The following is a 15309-nucleotide window of genomic DNA, read 5'->3' on the forward strand; positions in this document are numbered from 1 at the left end:
ACACAGTATCAGATGTTTCCCTGGGTCCATCACCGTCCACTCTGCACTTGCCTGCTCAGAGCAGTGGCATAATCTGCCCTCCTTGCACTAATAAACAATTAATCCACAGAAGTGGAATAGCTACAGCCCTTGAGATTGTTCCTCCATTCAAATAATCTGAATCATGCAGAAAAACAGTTCACTCTCTGCTGTTAATCAAGCTTATTTAGGCTCACACATGCTAGTGTTATAAATCACCTGACAATTTGCAGGGGAAAAAATTATCTTTCTTCTCCTCTCCTTTCCCTTTCCCTTTCTAAACCTGAAATACCTTTTGCAAAGCATCTCCACTCAAGCTATGTTAAAAGGCTCAGTGAGCACCTGGAGGGAGAAGAAGCATGAAGTGATCACAGTAATTTAGTCTCTTTTGTTAAAAATTTGGCCTTCAATAGAAAGCTTTGACTACCCTTGAGCCCTACACATCTTCCATCAGAACTAGAACTAGAAAAGCATTTTACCACAAAGAGCAAACCCAGCAGGAAGTATCTCTCCTCAGGATGATGTTTTGCCTTGCAATTCTGAGTCAAGGAGAACCTGAGAACGTCTCCCTGGCACCAGGAATGCACAGATATTTACTCTCCCCACATATGGTGTCTTCACTCATTTTTCCTCCACTCATCCCACAGTGTGCTGCCAGGCTGAGCAATCCTCCCTTGAAGAGAAGAGCATTTACTCAGGTGGGAATTGCACATGCAAGCAAGAGCTCACTACCAAAAGCAGCTGTGCCAAAGGGTTGGTTTACACTTGTTTTCACTCCAGGCTAAGCTGGAAGAGCAGGGCACCTCGTGAACGCCAGCTGAAGGGCAGGGGGAAGTCATCCACCTCCTCCAGGCCTGTGCCTCACCAGCTGCTGCCAGAGCAGGCTTTGTGTGTTTGATTTGGCCTTTGCCACCAATTTGTACAAATGATTCCTGAGCTGAGTCTCTATAATGCATGAACTCACAGGTCCATTTCCTCACATGTGTGTGCTCAGCAGACATTGGTCTATAAAAGCTGCCATCAGCTACTGTCAAATCAGAAACCAGAAATGTTATTAGTGAGAATTGTGGTTCTTTTCTCAACTAGCTATGAATCAATGTTCTGTTGCTTGTTTATTGAGTTAGAGGATATTGGCAAAATGATACCATTATGCCCAAGGAATGTTCTTGTTTTTATTTTTTTTCTATAATAGCACTATATGCACTGTTATTTTGAAACCTCACTTCCTCTGGATTAAGACAACCTGCACTGCAGGGCATCTCACAGTTAAGAACCAAAGTGATGCGAGTGTCTCAATACAATGGCCAGGCAGAAGGGAGAAATGTCCCTTGCTCTGAGAAGCTGCTGGAAGAACTGGTTCTTGTACAATGTCTGCCCTGCCACCGGCAGCTCCAGGAACTCTGAGCTCCTGGCAAAAGAAAACCAGAGCTCAGGAGCTGGGGACAAGCTTAGAGAATGTAGAAGAAAGGGAAGGCAGTGCTCATCTGGACACTAATTGAGGAGAAGAAACTGCAGCTGATGAGGAGCCATAACAAATTCTCCTAGTGGCTGTTCATCCAGTGACACGAAGGCTGGGTAAATGTTTGCCAGAAAATTGCAAAAAAATCTCTGTAGCAAGATGGCTCCTGAGTGATTTCCTGCTCCTGAGTGAATCTGCTCTAACTTAGGAGAAAGAGAAGTTCCTACAGCAGCTGTTTAAGAAACAGAGCTTGACAGCTACTGAAAATAAGCTTGGCTCCTATCTGCCATCAAGAAAGGTACCAACTGAGAAAAAAGATAAAAGAAGAGACATTTTTCCAGCTGTAAACTCAGTTGCTGATCCAGATAGTGGCAGAAGAAAGTCCCAGTTTAATCACAGTGCATTTGTATCCCCAGGTATTCTGATGATTAAATGCTACTCATTACTTGCTACCTTTGACAAAATAAAAGGTGTCACAACCAAAGAGGCAAATAAGCTGAAATTTTGCTGTTACAAAAGCAGATTGCTTTCTGCAGATCTCTCTTTTCATCATGTCTCTGCTCCCCACCTTGGTTGCATAACCCATAAAACACTGTCTTCCATCCTAAATATGCCAACATTTGTAATTGCACCTGGCAGGGAGCTGGAGACCTGCACAAGAAAGTAACAAATCCAGAATGCCTCTCCAAATCTCTTCAGTTAGGAATTGCCTAAGTTACATGAAAAGGTAAAAGTCAGAAGGCACTGTCCTGATCTAGTGCCGTCCTGATGCACTGAATCTCTCAAAGACATCACTGGTGTAGAGAGGTCTGGCTCTGTTGCTGAGCACTGACCAACAAAACTTTCCAGCTATCAGGGCTTTGCATCTTGCATGGCAAAGGAGAGAAGCTCCCTTTCCTTCACTCACCCTGCAATGGGAGTTTTTAGACTTGTTAAAATATTTTTATCTCAGAACAGAGCAGTCTCTGGTAGCTCCTGTTTACCAGGCAGATCAGGCAGACGATGCAGAGGAGAAGGCCAACTGGAGCCATGGTATTAATAGTGGTGGAGAAAAGAACATTATCATGTCTAATACAGTTATGGACAGATGGCCTGCTTGTAGCACAGTAATCCTCCAATCCGGTTTCAGTCAGTAAAGTAAGTCTCCTGCCTGAAAATAAAACACTCTAAAGAATGACTCAAGGACCTCCTGCTTCCTTTCCAGGGGCAAGTCTCATTACAGAAATAAGTTTTCACTTTTCTGGCTGTTTAAATCAGCAGCTTTTCTTACATTGAAGTATATCAGTTTCTCTGGTCTGGATTGAAGGCACTTGAGATGGTATTTCATGTTCAGACTCAGGTGATGAATATTTCTTGTCAGTAAAACAGTCTCACTACTCTGAGTTTAGCAGCTTTTCATTAGAAGGCACAAAATGGCCAACAATCTCTTGTTACAAGGTCTTTTAGGAACTAAACTCTCCAATTAAGAACTGACACCTAGATTATTTTCCCTTTTAACCCAATAACTGATCCCACAGAGACCCCAATGCAGACTTTTCTGCCCAGTTACAAAATGCCACCCAAACCCATGGAGAAGAAGGAAGAAGAAGCATGAAGAAGAAACCCAGGACAACACCCTGTGCCTTCCATCTTGCTTCCATCCACAACATACTAAAAATCCCAAGACCTAAATTTCTCACCAAGTGATACACCTACACTGCTCTCTAGAATCTATTTCACACTTTAGTGGATTCCAGTCTATCTTGAAGTCTGGGAAACTTTCTCCATGAATGAGGGTCAAAGTCAGTGCTCCCCTGAGGGTCAGGACACCCCAGAGCAGACAGAGAAATATTCCCTGTGCCCTTTCCACAGAAATATGCAACTTACTATCATATTTTTCTATGGCTACACTGCTTTCCTGTTGAATCTGACTCCCTCTGTTCCATTTTAGCTGCCTGCCCTGCCTCAGTTGCAATGTGTCTGTGAGAGCCCCTGCAGAATGCAGCAAAACCTTTACAGGAACAATTCCCCTGCTCCCTCCCACCATCATTCCCCCAGTGCCTGTGAAATCTCAGCAGTAAGGACTTGTCAGGCTGCACTAGAGCTTTGCATAGCTCAGTTTGAAAGAAGCCAGACGAGGTTAAAAAAAGGGAAAATTTTACCAGGTACTCTCTTCGACAGGTTGATGGTTTTATATGGGAAAGGTAAGAACACAATGATTTTTTTTTTTAAAAAGGAAGCAATAATTAGAGAGAATGTATGGGGGGAGATAATCACATGGCAGCTGAGAGGCAGTGAATCACTGCTGGCATGTGTCATGACAGCATCTTTGGACTGTGCTAAAATGCCTCACATTTAAAAGCTCTGTGTACCCCCGAGTTGCTTGGTAATGGGCTGGGCACACTGGACATTCTGAGACAGGGCTGAAGGCAGCTTGAATGTTTTTGGACTGCTTTTAAATCTCATTGGCTTCCTAGCAAGTGCATTCACATTGTACAGTTTTAAATATGACCTTGGAAGGGCAAAATGTGAGGCACACTGTGGCAGGGTGCCCTCCCAAACTGGTACAGCTCCAAGTTCCTCCATGCATTCAAATCTGACAAACCAGACCCTGAATTCCCTGCTCTCCCTGCTCCACCTCTGCAATGATTAATAAGAGCAGAAGCTTCTATGCTGTCTTCTCTCACACAGACTTGTATTTAGATTGTTGCTAATGGCTGTGGGTGCTGTTTCCTCAGCATCTTAGAAATCTTTGCAGCATCCAAAACCCACATTTTCCTTTCTATGCCTACTGCCAAATCCTCTTATTATTGCTTTTTTTGGCTGATACTGCACTGTAATTCAGTGACTGTTTAGAGCATGCTCACACCTGCAGGGACTATAACATCTCTCAGGTAACCTCTAAGCCACGTAGTTCAGGTACCAGCAGCAGCCTTGCTGTTATAAACAGAGTAAAATAATCCATACATTAGTATAGTTGAAGCATGATTCTTTGGCCAGTCTATAAGATACTATAATTAAAATTATCTCAGATATCTATATGATATTTTCAAAGTACAAAACAAATATAATCCTAATTTACCAGGGAGCACCGCTCACACGTATTCCCTCCTTCCCATTTTGTTTTGGAATAAAACAAAAATTCAGTATGTTAGAGCTGAGAAGCTAAACATACTAAATCACAAACAGAAGATACTCATCCCTTGGCAACCTGTGTCCATCTATAAAGAAAAATAAAGGTTTCATGAGCTGAAAAGTGCACGAGACTGAACTCTGTACTAATGGTTCATTTTCCTCTTTGCACCATCTCCTGGTGCATTCTGGATTCATGGCTGGTGTGAGGATTATAATTTCAATCTCTTCATTTTATGGCTACCACTTCTTTAAATCCTCACCTGGGAGGCTGCACACAACTTCACCTCTGCTCAAAAGCACAGCCCTTGCCTGCTGCCACCCACAGCAGCAGAGTGAGGCAGGGGAATGAAAAGCAGTGGGGACACAGTGGGGACCAGCCCAGCCCTGTGCAGCTGCCATGCTCAGCCAGGTTGCTGCTGACAGGGCTCTGAAAGGGCTGCCTGCAGCTGGGACTAGAAGGCAGTTCTGGTGTCTGATAAAGCAAGTGGATGTGCTTGCATGTCCCTGTAATCTGTGATGCTGGATTCCCCATCTTTCATGATTCAATCAATTTTTTTGTTGCAGAGAATAGGGGGTGGGGAACAGGAGGGAAGAGCCTGGATAAAAAAGCTCTTTCATTCTTCCCTTCTTTGGACAGTCTGGTTTGAGTTTTTTTATCTTGACTGTAGGAAAGGATAAAATAGCCTGCTTTGAGACTTGTGTAAACATTATGAGCAAAAAGGAGTTGTTTGCTCTTCCCTTCATGATTGAAAGCTACAAGCCATTAAAATCAACTGTCAATTTTAGAAATGCTCTTGACTGTGCATTTTAGATACAGCTGTACCTAACAGTTGTCACTGTTCAGAAAGCCAGGCACCAGCAACAGCCTGGCCAAAGAAGTGTACAAGAGTACAGCAGCAAATAAAATACTGCTGATGTAACCCACACCACCCTTTTTCTTCCCTCTTTTCTTTGTTTCACCTGGAGCTGGGCTCATTCCTGTCCCCTCCCTGGTAGCACTGAGAATCCCTTCCTCCCTAGAGATGCCCAGTTCCTCTCCCTATTGAGATCTCTGAGCCTCTAGATTTTGTACTAAAAGGCACCAGTGACTTTTAGTTGTCACTGTCACTCTTTCTCAGCTATGACCTCCTTCATGCACAGCATGTTTGCTTGACTGTGGATGCTGCAGCCTGTGTTTCTGCCCCCATGTTAAAATTACAAGAACAGGGCATTAGATACAGAATTAGAATTATTCCAGAATAATTCCACTGACAGAATATTTCTGGAGCATCACTTAGATCCTAAAACATTTGCTATTTAACTAAAGCAAGTTTTCCTGGAGTCAGTTTTGTGCAGATGTTTCCTCTATCCTTGAACAGTTATTGCACAAATGCTTTTTCTCAGTAACTGTTCTTTCAGTCACCCCACACCACCATGAAATAGAAAAAAAAAAGAAAAATAAAATAGAACTGACCACATGAGGGAACTGTGGTCAGACTATTCCTAGGGGAAATTGGATTAATGAAAAGGCCCTGCTCCAGCTTCTTTTTTCTTTGCTGCTCTTTGGAGAAAATTACCAAATCAGAAAGTGTTTTATGGATGGCTTTCACTGCCTTGCTGCTGGTAACTGATTCTACCACCTCATTAGGTAATCCATTCCCAAATTAAATATGGACTGGATTCAACAGGCACATATACAGGAAGGGGTAAAGTAGATGAGTGTAATGGAAGTGTAATTGGTTTTAATGTGATGTAATGTCAGTAAATGCTCTGCATTAATTGGTGTCCCAGGGCAATCTGTCTGGTCTCCAACCTAACTGCTCACAGATGATGGAGCTTGGGGAGAAATATATACAGAGAAAGCTTTTATGTTATTCCCTTGGTATAAATGACAAATCAAATGACATTGGGATGGAAAAAGGACACTGAATAAAGCAAAATGCCTAGGATGATAGTAAGGTAGATTTGTCCTCACTTGCCTGAGGTTTTATCAGCTCAACACAATGACTTGCAGTCCTGGTTTTACCCCAACACACTCTCCCAATCTTCACTTGACTTTTCAGTAAAGATGGCAAGGACTATTACTGTGACAGATGCAAAAATGGGATGTAAGTCACCACATCACCTGATGGCAAGGATAGTAGGAAATTCCTGAAATTCCTGAGGGTGGCCAAGCAGAAGAGCTCAGCCACAGGTGCTGCCAAATTAGGGAGGACCAGAAAGGATAAAAGCAACCATGAAGTTGTCCCAGCTAAAAGTTTACCCTGCAAAGCACTGCACCATGTGGCAGGGACCCTTTGGAAAATCAAAATAAAGGTGCCTGCACAGCAGGCACAGTCTGTCTGGCACCAAAACATCTTCTCTAGTAAATGATCTTTTCTAGCCTTTTTCTTCTGGGGAGGAGAAGATGGCTGTGCTGGGAGAGCCAATCAGCCCTTGGGATTCCTGCTGGATGCCTGGGAAGTCACAGAAGACTGTCCTGGTGTCACTGTGCTTGCAAAAGGAGGCATCTCCAACAGCAGAGACAGCTAAAAGCTGGAAATGTGTTCTCACAGCTACAGCAGTAAGAGGGGATAAATTCATGGAGTTCACTCTGTCTTGAAAATTGCATGACCACGTAAAGAAAGGGAATAATGAAAAAAACAGTAATGATGTATTCAAGATGGAAATAAGTAAAGATCAAATAATTTCATTATAAGCCAGTGATGTGTCATTTGGTTGAGTTCATTTGCGTCATTGGCCAACTGTATACATTTTTAGCCATAACTGAAGAGAAAAGCTTCAAGTTACTACTAGTCCCCTGGATTGCCTGGATTTTTTCATTTTCCTGGAAAGCTTTTGTTCTCTTCAGCAATGTATGGACACAGTAATACAATTTTATTATATACATATACAATATGCTCATGGGTTCACAGCCCACACCAAGCCATCAGCAATGGCTGGTTTGCATTCAGAGTACACACCAGCACCTTACAAACAGTAAGGTTTGCAAATACAAATTGCAACTACACTAACAGGAAAATAAAAATAGATAAGCACATTCCCTTGGCAGAAAGACAACCTTCCCATTTATGTTTCAGAGTATGAAAAATAATTATCTGTGCAGGGGTGTTCACCTGTTACTGAAATTTCCCAGCTACAAATAAAGAATTTTGTAACTGTTGAAGATGAGGGCATGATGGTTCAATTCCTCTGATTGTCAGGCTTCCATGTAGCTCAGTGGAAATTTAGCCAAAAGCAAAAAGACATGGAGTCTCAGATAAAACCAAAAACTCTCATTAAATCAAGTGTAAAATGTCTTCCACTAATAGTAATTCAGAATTTAAGTGGGTTCCCTCTGAATGCCCTTTTTCTGTTAGCTCTCTGGAAAGAACCCAGCAGTGTGGTTTGCTGACAAAAAAATGTCAGAATAAATAGCTCATCTATGTCAATTTTTGAATCTGAAAATGTTATAATTTCTGCCAGCAAGGCAATTCTAATAGTTTCACAGACTCACTTAGGGACAGAGGCTTAGTTCATGCCATACTGCAAGTGCATAACTGAAAAGCTACCAAGAAGTCACACAACAAATCCCTACAGGAAAATGCTTGCAATTAATTTCCAGTAATGAGAGCACCCATGTAGAACAGCATGTAGCAACTGTTCAGGAACAGACTTACAGAAGAGTGGGACCAAAAGGAAAAAAAAAAGTGAGAATTATTTGCTCATTTAAAAAATATTAATGGTATAGAATAAATATGACAGCTTAAAAGCACTAATATAGGACGGGTACATGACATTCCAGGCTTTGCCCAATTCTGTGACAGGGTTCCAGAGTAGAGGAGGGCAGAAGATGTGAAAGGATGGCAGCAGCCCTCCAAATACCCCCCAGTATTTGCTGGGACCCCTGTGGCTGGAGGAAGGAATGATGAATCTGACTCCATGTTCTCAGAAGGATAATTCATTATTTTATGATACTGTATTATATTAAAGAATACTATACTATGCTATACTAAAGAATACAGAAAGGATACTTGCAGAGGGTTAAAAAAAAATAATAATAAAAACTCGTGACTCTTTCTCCAGAGTCCTGACACAGCTTGGCCCCAGTTGGCCAATGAGTGAAAACAACCCACAGCAGAATCCAATGAAACAATCACCTGTGGGTAAACAATCTCCAAACACATTTCACATGAGCAAAACAGAGGAGAAGCAAATGAGAAAAGAATTTGTTTTCCTTTTTCTCTGAGTCTTCTCAGCTTCCCAGGAGAAAAATCCTGGGCGAAGGCATTTTCCAGAAAATGTGAATGCCACACTCACCTTCATGGTGTGCAGCAGCAGGACACACTGCCAGGCTCCCTGGAGTGTCTCTGAGTGCTGAGTCCCTCAGGGCTCCCTGCTCTCTTTGCTCTCCTTGAGCTCTGTTCCACTGTGCTCACTGACACCAGATTGCTGGCAGGGAAACAGAAGGAAATGTTGCTTAATAGAAGTTGCAGCATGAGACTGCAGTATGGGTATTATCACAGTTAAACATTGGAAACATTACAGAAACCACGAGGGCAAACAACCAGGTAGGTGGTGAAGTCCAGCAATCTCTGTGTGCTGCCTCTACACGGCCAGAAAGTTTTGTGGTCTCATCCCTTTCTCTTTTTCTGGTTATTGTTCCACAACACTTTACGTTTATCTGCTGGTTTTTTGCCTTGTTTTGCCTGTTGGGACTGGTACGGTGAGGCAGTTTTAGAGGTCAAGATCATCCCAGCCTTATGAGTTGTCAATACAGACAGGGACCAGTGGCATCAGGGGAAAGAACACATTCAGGGCAAGGAAGGCAACCTCTTAACTCCTAATTAATTTGTACTGCCAACTTAACAGCTACCTCTTTGAGGTTTCTTTAATTACAGACAACAGCTCTGTATTTATCAGTTCAGAAAGTTTTGGGGTACTTTTCCGATTAATTTGTCCAATCACTATTTGAACCTGTTTAGATTTTTAACTATGATGGTAACCTGAATAGAAACAGTTCCACAACTTAAGCATACACTGGGTTTTTAACAGACAACCCACAGAATTCACATATAAGCCATGTAAAAATATATTTAGATACAGGCTAAATGTTGAAACCTATGTATGTATATTAAAAAGAGTATGACTGGCATAAACACAGTGTAAAACAGTCATCTCCAATGCATTCTCTACCTGGGGCAGATAGAAAATGAACTCTGCAGGGCATCATTAACACAAAGAGTGGATAAAGAAATAAAGCAGGCTGAGAACATCAACTGTGTTTCTCTTCACCATCCCATCTCATTTCTTTAAAGCCCACTCTTGGGGGGAAATGAAGATAAAAGTTGTTCCAAATGCTGCTTGTAAACATGATGCCTCTTGCAGAGCATCCTGCCCCTGGGATGCTGCAGCTGGGTAAAGAACATTCAGGATTAGGTCAAACCCAGGCATTTCCCAGAGGGCCAAGAGGAAAGATATCTATGTGAAACAGGGCTCAGGGCTCTTCCAGACAAGCTTTTTTAAAAAGCAGCTAGTGCTAACTCTTCCTTCACTATGTTTGCTTTCCGTTGCATTGAAAAGAAGTCAAGATTTCGTTCTAAATATTTCCAGCATTCAGGCAATTAAAAAAGGAGTATGGAAGGTTCTAATTAAAAGAATTCACACACAGAAAGCTAATGCATGGAGAAAAGCCTTTAGCTCCATCCCCTGACTGTTAAATATGTGTTTTGGAGCCAGCCCTTCTAATGAGGTGAAGATTAGAAAGCAAGTAGCTTGAAAAGGCATAATGTGCTTTGACAGAGAGCAGAGAGCCCAAGCAGAGGTCTCTCACCACAGAGGTGAGCTAAAGTCCCTAAGCACTTGGCAAGATAGGAGCATGGCATGTTGACATCTTGCTGGGTGTTTGCAGTGATGAATGATGCTAAGCAAGAGAGTTTATTTCAGCCTCTCATTCCAAGCCAAAAGGTACCTGCAATCCATTCTCCTGCCCTTTGGAACCTCTCGATGCAGAGCTGTTGACTGCTTTGAGCCACAGTCTGCCTGACTTCATGAGTGCTGTTTTGCAAGCCTACCTGGCAGACTAGGGGAAAAAAAAAAACTTCTCTTTTCCTGGCAAGAGGCCAGGGTGTGCGCTGCAAGCACTAGATACACGTAGGAAGAAAACTTATCCTGTCATCTCTCCAACTTGCCAGGCAAAACCTCCTCCAAACTGTAAAGAAAGCTTAAAAGTTCAGTTTACGTGTGGCTCATATTCTTTGCACACTTCACTGTGAACCTGCTACCTTTCTTATCCTGTATTTATTCATAATTTCTCATTTTGTCCTTTCCTCACATAGCTCAAGCTTTCTGGTGTAGATAGTGGCTATCCTTTTTTGTCACTGGGGCGGAATGACTGAAAAATGACCAATCACATCCATGAATTGTCCAACTCTGTTCCCACAGCATGGCTGTGGTTCAGTGCCAAAGACTTTCTTGTGAATAGAAAGTTGTGGCTTGTAGGAATGTCAGTTTAGTAGTTCCTAAATTACATGCTGGTTGGCAATACAAAAAATCCGATTCTTACACATACAGTTGTTTCTTTTTCCATGGATATGTACAAAGTGTCTTTGCATGTCTAAAGGCAGCTTCTTTTAATTTAGAATCATTCCCACTTGACCTATCACTATCTGCCTGCATAAAAAGTCACCCTCTCTCTTTTTTATAAACCTACTCTAAGTATTAAAAGCACAAGGAAAATTCAGCACCCCAAGCCTTCTGCTCCAACTCATAGATGTGGCATTTCCAGATTAAACACTTGGATTTGATGATATAAAAGGTCTTTTCTAGCCTGAATGATTCTCTGGCTCTCTGTGCTTCATTCTGTTTTTCCAAGGCTCTCTGACACCGGCTGACCCTCCGCATCAATAGCACGGCCAGCCAGCTGCAGCCCCAGGCCTGCTCTCTCTGGCGTTCACACCTCCCAGCTGGCACTGGCACAGAGAGCTAAATATGTGATTTTGTGCTGGCAGAGGCTCCCACACGCCAGGCACTTGGCTGAGGGCTCCTGTCAGTGCAGCTGCTGATATGGGAGCAGGGGGAAGAGCATCGGGCTGGCGACAGCTCACCCGCCTCAAACAGAGCAAGTGAGGAACTGGGCTGTGCAGAAGAGGGGCCTGAGGGTGCCAGGATAATTGTGCTTAAGTTTATGTAGCCCCTTGCAACTGAAGAATTTAAAAGGTGTCCAGATGAGGTTTTGACAGAGAAAAGCAGTTCAGGTACTGGTTTGAGGCCCCTCAGAAGGTGCTGATCGCCTGGTGGGACAGAGCCCTAAATCTGTCAGTGGGAAAAGCCAGATAAGGAGTGGTCCTGCAGAGCTATTCCCAAACCATACCCATTCTCACTCCATGGCCCCTTCCTGTGCTCCTTGTTTCCAGGAATTCCTGGCCTGCTGTTGAAAAATGCGGCTTTGCCCTGGTTCCCATGAAAGGAGCAGGGTATCCATGTCCAGCCGCGCATTCACCGGGACACAGGAGCTGCCCTGGCACCTGCTGTGTGCCACAGCATGCCCAGAGCTCACTGGGGACATGGCTCAGCCTCCCTCCCTCCTCCAGCTGGGGCAAAGGGAAGAAAAGCAGGGGCTTTGTCTCCCCTCTCCTCCATACCAACACCAGGGAGGAGGCAGTGAGCTCTCCACTGTCACCTCTGTCCCACGGTCTGGTCCCTCTCAGCTGTGCTGTGTGGGCAGTCCTTCCATCTGGCAGGGCAGTTTTGCACAGATAAATTCACTCACTGCTGTAATGCACAGCTGTAGTCCACTTGTCTTATAAGTATTTGGGTCCCTGTATTCAGATCTGAAAAGACACTTTAGTTTTTAAATTCCTAAACACTTTTGAAGTGTTGCCTTCCAGTTTAGCAACCTTATTGGAAGGGCAAACTACCAAGCAAAACTCCAGTCAGCCTCATACACTTCATTTCCCTAAGCTCCCTCAGCATCTAGCAAGGAAAGAGGCCCTCTGTGACATCTTTCAGATTTGCTAAACTAGCCCTCTAGTGTGAATCACCTTCTGAATGGACTTATCATGCTCCATTGACTACAGAGGGAGCTTAGGGACAGCCTCTGCGATTAACCTCTGACCCCGCACACAGGGGTGGTGGGTGCTGAGCACTGCATGAAAGCCTCTGAATCAAAGGTGTTAACTGAGACTGTACCACTGAACTGCAGCATAAATCACAATAATGGTTGTTACATCGTTGTTGTAATTGCTGCTAATAACAACAGCAAGTAAAGTAAATTTCTGGATTTAAGGTTAGACTGTTTTTCATCTCCCTTGATGAAGTCTCTAGAGACCTGTAGCACAAATATTGCAAAGTAGGAAGGTGGCTGCCTTTTCCATTGCCTTTTTCTTACTCTGTTGTACCAGTTTATTGTGACCCTTATGTGAAAGGTTGCAGGGCACCCTGCACTGAAAGAAAATTGACTGGTCTTTTTCCTTTGCATGTGAGCAGATAGAGCAGTAGCTTATTTAGGGAGCTCTCCTGATAAGACAGCAAGCAGCAATTGTGATAACCCAGGCCCAGTTCAAATTCAGCTACTTACAAAACAGTGTTTATCAGAGGGAGTGCATGTTTTGTCTCTGAGACACTCAGTTATACAGGGGGTGTGATGGACCCCTGTCAGCAAAGGAGGACAGCAGCAAAGAGAACAAACATGGCACTTCATTCCCAGCTAAGGAGAAATGGAGACCTGCTCTTGCCACCCCTTTTGGCACTGGGGAATGTCCCGTTGAGTCAGTAGGACTACGTGCACAGCACTCATGTAAATTGTTACAGGACTGAGATATTACATATTTTAGGATCTTTGCATATTATATCATGAGTCTCAACACATTTTGCCATGCTGAAAATGGGCCAGTTCACATTTGGAATATATCCAAAATCAGGTCCTGAATTCAACATAAATCCTTTTTAGTATATCTTGTCAGATATACTAAATATATGTGTATATATATATATATATATATATTTATATATGACCTATATATTTTTATATGTCAGATATACTTGGCTTACCTTGCAGCCAGTTCCAGCAACCACCCAGGCAAACCTATATTTGGGACAGGTTTCTTCAGTGCCCCAGTCTGTGTCCTTTCTTGTGTCTTTTCCTAATACATGTACCCAGAGTTTTGTTATGTTGATCTTTATTCCATTCCCACTTTTCAAAACCACTTCTCCCCAGAATTTCTTCCCATATCTTCTAGCCCCACAGAAGTTTTAAGACTATTTACAACAGTGACTCCATGTAATTGCAGACATCACGGACATGTTTCTTCTCAGGTAATCACTTCAACCCTGAATTCCAGGTCAGCGGCGTGAGTCCTAAGCCCAAGGAAAAAGTGGAAGAAAGGAAGCAAGCAAACAAGCACGAAAGAAACTAAGAGAAAGGAAGGGGGAACATCTCTTTGGCTACTACCTCCACCATAAATGCTTTGAGGAGGAATTGGAAGCTGGTTCACCCTTCCAGCTGGAGATTCCCACTGCATCAAGCACATTCCCAGGCAGCCACTTCATCCTACTGAGCCCCATTGTGCACCCTGGAGCAGCACCCACTGCACTTGACCAAGGTTGAACATCTAGATCCCATGAGCATCTCTACTGAATTGTAATGAGTCATAAAAATTTTAAAAAATAATGGAATAAAAAAAGCTTTCAGCTAGAAAGCCGCCATATATATAATTATACATACATTATACATTATACATACACCCCATAATTATACAGGCACAGAATGCTTTTATTAGGAACAGTAGGGTTTTAAAATTGTATATCGGGGGAAAAAAAAATCTGTATCTCAAAATGCAAGGGGATGCAAGTTAATTGTCATTACAGAAAGATCTTTACTTTTCCTGCATTCCCAACATAAAACACTTTTCTCTTACTCTGCCTCCAGAAATTCCAGTAGTAAACACGAGTAATAAAAACTCTTAAATAGCTGTTGATTAACTGAAAACAATATTTTTAAGACAGACTTTTTGGGTGTGTTTTAGTATTGCAAGGCTTTATGTACTGAACAGAACAAAAAAAATTGTTACTGACCTCTTCAGATCCAAGATTTCATCTTTTGCTCCTGTGGTAGAAATGGTGTAAAGCAGCAAATGAAAAGTGTTAACTAAGAAAGCAGAGACTAAATAAACACAAACAAAAAACATTCTTTGCCAATGGAGACAATAACTTCGGTGATAATTATGTAGCAGCAAAGCCTAAAATATCTCCATCCTTACTGAGTACTGTGAGTTACAGTAACTCAGGGTACTCAGTAAGGATGGATATATTTTTCTGTAAAAGATAGTCTCTGTGTGTATGTATATTTGTATTTAATGTCAAATCTCATTTGACCACAAATGTAATAATCTTTCTTCAGAAATGCTCCCAGTGAAGATTTTATATCAGAATTGTATTTTACTACAAGATTACAAGGGTTTTTTTCTTCCATTTGGGTTTCACTGGAGACAATTAGCACCAGCTAACTAAGAAAAACAGAGAGAATCTCATGTAGGCAAATCCTCATATCACCATAAAAGATAATAATGGACAAAAACCTGGATTACTACTTTGTGAGAAGGTTTCATCCTGAACATGAGTTCATTTTGTAAATTCCCTGTTCCCAGTGAAAGTCAGGTGCTGCTGCTTCATCTGATTTTCAAGGCAAGGGATGAAGTGCGTGCATCTCTGTGTCTGTGTGAGGGTGACTATCAGGCATTTGAGTTTTAATTACAAGTCTA

The sequence above is a fragment of the Agelaius tricolor genome, unplaced genomic scaffold, assembly GCF_023055355.1.
Source record: "Agelaius tricolor isolate 1412-34295 unplaced genomic scaffold, bAgeTri1.0.p SCAF_3, whole genome shotgun sequence".
Taxonomy (NCBI): Eukaryota; Metazoa; Chordata; class Aves; order Passeriformes; family Icteridae; genus Agelaius; species Agelaius tricolor.